Raw genomic sequence first — 6,085 nt, 5'->3', positions numbered from 1 at the left:
CGTCATCGAAGGCGACCAAGGCCTACTGCTCGACCGCGAAATTTGCGTCGCAAGAGGGATCGCTCGACTGCACGGAGGAAGCATGAAAGTGTTGCTGACAAAATTCAGCCAGGAGTTCAAGCACATAAACAAGGGCACGACGATCGCATAAATCGAGGAAATTCTGGAAAGCAGCAATGCGTTGGTCCTCTCGGATTATGCCGCATCTATCCCGACGACTGTAGTTCCCGAACCAGACTTCGACATAAATCCAAGTCTCCCCATGATTAAGCAGCAACAGCTCAGAAGTCTATTTCAACGATACAAAGAGTGCTTTTCGACGTCATGAAGGATTCCACAAACACCAGTCGCAAAGCATCGCATAATAACCGAAGAGTGCTCGACCACTCTGCCAGACCCCTTATCGAGTTTCTACGCGTGAACGTGAAACTATAAGGCACCAAGTCGACGAAATGCTGCGCGACGGCATCATCCAGCCGTCAAAAAGCCCGTGGGCATCAAGCCAGGCAAGCCGCCCAGCCTCGATAACCTCCGCCCAATTTCGCTCACATCGTGCGTGGGGAAGGTTGCTGAGCACGCAATCCTAAACAGGCTTTCACGCTACCTGGAGGACCACGACATTTACCCACACAATATGATCGGCTTCAGGGTCGGACTCTCGACGCAGGACGCGATGAAGCTCATCAAGCATCACATTATTGACTGTAATACGCGGGACACGAGAGCCATACTAGGTCTTGATCTGGAAAAGGCCTTCGATAACGTTCTTCACTCGTTCGTTTTGAACACCATCTCGAGTCTCAACCTGGGGAAGCACTTTCATTCCTACACGAGATCTTTCCTGTCAAACAGAGAAGCCACCCTTAAGATCGGGGACCTGACTTCAGACATGATCAAGCTGGGGTCTAAGGGTACGCCACAAGGGGCAGTCATATCCCCAACCCTCTTTAACCTCGTCATGATTGGACTATCCAGGACACTCTCTTCTATAGACGGTATCAGTCATACCATATACGCAGACGACGTTACCATCTGGTGTACGGGAGGTAGTGACGGACAGGTAGAGACGGCCCTGCAAGAGGCGATTGATGCTACCGAGAGATACCTTGAGTCCACGGGCCTTCGGTGCTCACCGCACAAGTCGGAACTGCTACTTTATCGACCTAAGCGCAGAGGCCCGAAACCAAAGGGGTGGAAACCACTCGCCGAATGCGACATAAAACTGCGCACAAACGACGGCGGATATATTCCGAGGGTGGATGCTATCCGGATTCTCGGCATGATGGTAGAGTCGAATGGTTCAAACAACCAGACAGTGCTGCGACTCACTAAGAAGACGGACAATGCCATCAGACTAATCAGAAGAGTGGCCAACCGGCAGCAAGGCCTCGGAGAAGATAACCTCGTGAGATTGGTACATGCGTTCGTAATGTGTCATTTCACTTACGTCGCGGCTATGCACAACTGGCAAAGATCGGAGCGGGATAAGCTCAACGCATTAATCAGGAAGGCAATCAAGAGAGATCTCGGCCTCCCCATATACACTCACACGGAACGCTTACTTCAACTTGGCATGCATAACACGCTACAGGAAATAGCGGAAGCACAGGAGAGGGCCCAGTTCGTCAGGCTATCTACCACACAAGCTGGAAGACACATTTTACAGGAGCTGGGCGTTCCCCCAACAGTAATCAAAACAAAGTTCTGTAGCATCCCTCGAGAGCAGCGGGACCGCATCATTGTCGCCCCGATCCCACGAAACGTCCATCCAGAGCACAACGTGGGAAGACGTCGGGCGCGCGCGAAGGCTCTCCTGGACAAGGCTCGTGAACGGGCTTCGGAGAACAGTTTCGTAGACGCAGCGCGCTACGCCGATGGACAAGCCTTCGCTGTAGTTAGCGTAGATCATGAAAGGCAGATAACGAACGCAATCTCGATTCGGACGACGTCCTCTGAGATTGCAGAGCAGGCTGCAATAGCGATGGCCTTATTGGACAACAAGAGGACATCAATCTACAGTGACTCCATATCAGCTGTTAGGGCATTTGCCAAAGGAACCATATCCGAGCTGGCCCTAAGGATACTAGGAAGCAAGGAGATCAAGCCACACACATTGATCTGGTTTCCAGCCCACATGGGGCAGATCGAGGGTGCCCCGCCCAACCTCAACTAGTCGGCACACGGAGCTGCGCGAGGGATCATCAACCGCGTACCTACCGGGCAGCGTGACGCTGGGGGTACTGACAATCGGGACTCTCCTTCCTCGTACACCGAAATTACTAAGCACTTTTACTTGGCTCGGAGGATCTACCCCCTCCCGCATTGCAAACTCAATAGACCTCAGGCTTTGACACTAAGGCTTCTACAGACGGGGGCTTACCCAAACCCCCTACTTCTTCACCAGGTGTACCCCGAAATTCAGACAACAAATGCATGTGCACTATGCAATGATTTAGCGAATTTACCTCACATGCTCTGGCGATGTCCCGCGTTACACAGCGATGAAAACAACACTTCTTCACGTTGGGATGCGGTCCTACACAGCCCCAACCTCGAAGAACAGTTATGGGCTGTCCAACGGGCCCCCGACGCGGCGGAGAGACTCGGTCTCTCTGTCCCGACGTGGGAGCGGCCCACTGCGCGCTAGTGCGCGCCCTAAAGGACCCTAATAAAGTTTTTCATCCATCCATCCATCCATCTCCTGTAGTCTTGGTGAAGAAAAAGGACGGAACCCTACGTTTCTGCGACGGTTATCGTCGTCTGAACAAGATCACGAAGAAGGACGTATACCCCCCTCCCACGGACAGACGACGCATTGGATCGGCTCTGCAACGCTAAATACTTCTCGTCGATGGACCTCAAGTCTGGCTATTGGCAAATAGAAGTCGACAAAAGAGATCGCGAAGCGACGGCCTTCATCACCCCAGACTACCTCTACGAGTTCAAGTTTATGACATTCGGACTATGCTCGGCGCCTACAACGTTTCAGCGCGTGAAGGACATGGTTTTAGCAGGATTGAAGTGGCAGACCTGTCTCGTTTACTTGGATGACGTCGTTGTCTTCGCCGGAAATTTCGACGATCACCTTAGGCAGCATGCAACAGTATTAGAGGCCATCAAGTCATCAGGGCTCACTCTGAAGCCGGAAAAGTGCCGCTTCGCCTACGACGAGCTTCTGTTTCTAGGTCACTTCATCAGCAAATCTGGAATCCGCCCCAACCCGCAGAAGACAGCTGCCATCGCTAAGTTCCCGCAGCCCATCGATAAGAAGGCAGTGCGTAGATTCCTCGGCATGTGTGCCTACTACAGGCGCTTTGTCAAAGACTTTTCACGCATCGCGGAGCCGCTAACACATCTAACCAAATGTGATGTCGAGTTCAAGTGGGAAACGCCGCTGGCCGATGCATTTCAAGAACTCAAACAACGCATTCAGTCGCCGCCGGTACTTGCACACTTCGTCGAGGACGCCGATACCGATATCCACACTGACGCCAGTAGCCTAGGTCTCGGTGCCGTCCTGGTCCAGAGGAAAGGCGGACTTGAATGGGTGATATCTTATGCTAGCCGGTCGCTGTCAAACGCGAAAGGCAATTATTCTACAACCGTAAAGGAATGCCTTACCATCATTTGGGCTACAGCGAAATTCCGCCCTTACCTATATGGGAGGCCATTCAAGGTGGTCAGCGACCATCATGCGTGGTGTTGGCTAGCTAACTTAAGGGATCCTTCAGGACGGCTGGTGCGGTGGAGCCTCAGACTACAAGAATACGACATCACTGTAACCTACAAGTCCGGAAGAAAACACTCAGACACCGATTGCCTATCACGCGCCCCCATTGACCCGCCGCCGCAAGATGACGAGGATGACGACGCCTTCCTTGGAATAATAAGCGCTTGAAGAAAAGAGCGCTATGAAAACGCGGACTAAAAGAAGAACATATACGACGCACAAGGTCGTACATGTGCTTATTTTAGTCCACGTCTTCGTAGCGCTCTTTTCTTCCAGTATGAAAAACCAACTCGCCCCATCAAGCTTCTGCTGCTTCAAATAATAAGCGCGGAAAATTTCTCTGAACAGCAACGAGCAGAGCCGAAGCTAAAAGGCGTCGTCGAGTATTTGGAAGGGCACACCGACGTTGTCGCTAGGGCATTTAAGCGCGGATTGTCTTCGTTCACGATTCAAAACAATCTACTCTTGAAGAAGAACTTCTGACCAGTCCGGGGCAACTACCTTCTTGTTGTTCCGTCGGCGCTACGTCCAGAAGTACTGCGCGCCCTACATGACGATCCGACCGCTGGGCACCTCGGTTTCTCCCGGACGCTATCTTCGAAAGGTATTACTGGCCTCGCCTAACCGCCGATGTCGCCCGTTACGTGAAGACATGCCGATACCATCAGCGGCGCAAGGCACCACCGACAAGGCAAGCGGGATTACTACAGCCGATCAAGCCTCCTTACCGACCTTTTCAGCAGATCGGGATGGACTTGTAGGGACCGTTTCCGACGTCAACTTCCGGAAATAAGTGGATCGTCGTGGCGACAGGCTATCTCACCCGCTTCGCTGTAACTAACGCTCTACCGAAAGGCAGCGCAGCCGAAGTGGCGAAATTTTTGGTCAAGAACATCCTGCTGCGACATGGTGGTCCAGAAGTCCTCATCACCGACAGAGGAACGGCTTTTACAGCAGAGCTCCCCCAAGCCATTCTGGAATACAGCCAGACAAGTCACAAGAGGACAACTGCCTACCACCCGCAGACAAATGGTCTCACGGAGCGCCTGAACAAGACCCTCGCCGACATGCTAGCAATGTACGTCGACGTCTAGCGCAAGACGTGGCATGCCGGCCTGCCGTACGTAACCTTCGCTTTCAACACGGCGGTGCAAAAAACAACACAGATCACGCCGTTCAAACTGGTTTACGGCAGGAACCCGACGACGATTCTCGACGTCATGCTGCCGCCTGTGACCGACGAAGAGAATCTTGACGTCGCTACCTATCTCCAGAGCACCGAAGTAGCCCGGCAGCTCGCACGCCTACGGATCAACAACCAGCAGCGTAGCGACAGCCGACACTACAACCTCCGACGACGCTACGTGCAGTACCAGCCTGGCGACCGCGTTTATGTTTCGACCCCAGTACGTCGACGAGGACTCAGTGAGAAACTATTGCTATGCTATTTCGGACCCTACAAGGTCATCCGACGTGTTGGCGAACTGGACTATGAGGTCGTGCCAGACGGCATTTCGCGTTCACAGCGGCGCCGCTCACGGCCTGAATTAGTTCATGCGTTTAAGCCGTTTCACCAGCGCTAATGAAGTTTGGGGACGTCGGATAGCTGAACTTTTTTTTTTTACTGTGTCACCTTGGACTTTGTTTCTTTGTTGTTAGTTTGGTTAACAAGTGTCCTTTTTGTGTTTTACTCTCCTGTTATGTTTGTAGCAGCGGGACGGCGCCTTTTGAGAGGGTGGAATGGACACGTGAACTCGTTTATCTTTTACGGGTGAGCGCTTTGAACGTCTAAGAAAGGTTATCGCTGAACGCAGGACGCGTCTACATGTATCGGAAGTTTCTAGAATGTTATCGATGCTTCTATCCGCTGTCTGTTGTCGCCGAATCATGTGTAATCTGATTGCATGTAAGCGCGACGCGAATGGCGCAGAGCTTTGTGGAAGGCACGCGGGTCCCAGTGATTACTTTGGAACATTGGACGACTGATCTATAAATGCCGACGCGCTTGACCCGCTCATCAGATTTTCGACGATCGCCGACCGTGTTCGCCGCTATCGTTGTGCTATAAGTGTAGCCTGTTTTTGTGGGCACAGGTTCGCCCAATAAAGGTTAGTTTTGTCTTTCACAGTATTGCTACTGTGTTCTTCTACGTCACCACCACGTGACAATATCTAGTAATGTCTACACTGATCGTTTTATTCTATATATTTATTCTTGTGCATTTCCATACAAGACAAGAATGTGCAAGAGCCAATGACGCAAATTTGCGAAATTTTCATACACAAACATTCCCTTACGCGAATCTATAAACCCTCTGAGCATTTCGGTGCGGAAATAGGTGAATTTAAACCATCA

Source organism: Dermacentor andersoni, chromosome 10 (assembly GCF_023375885.2).
Source record: "Dermacentor andersoni chromosome 10, qqDerAnde1_hic_scaffold, whole genome shotgun sequence".
NCBI classification, from domain to species: domain Eukaryota; kingdom Metazoa; phylum Arthropoda; class Arachnida; order Ixodida; family Ixodidae; genus Dermacentor; species Dermacentor andersoni.
This window is presented reverse-complemented; position numbering follows the sequence as displayed.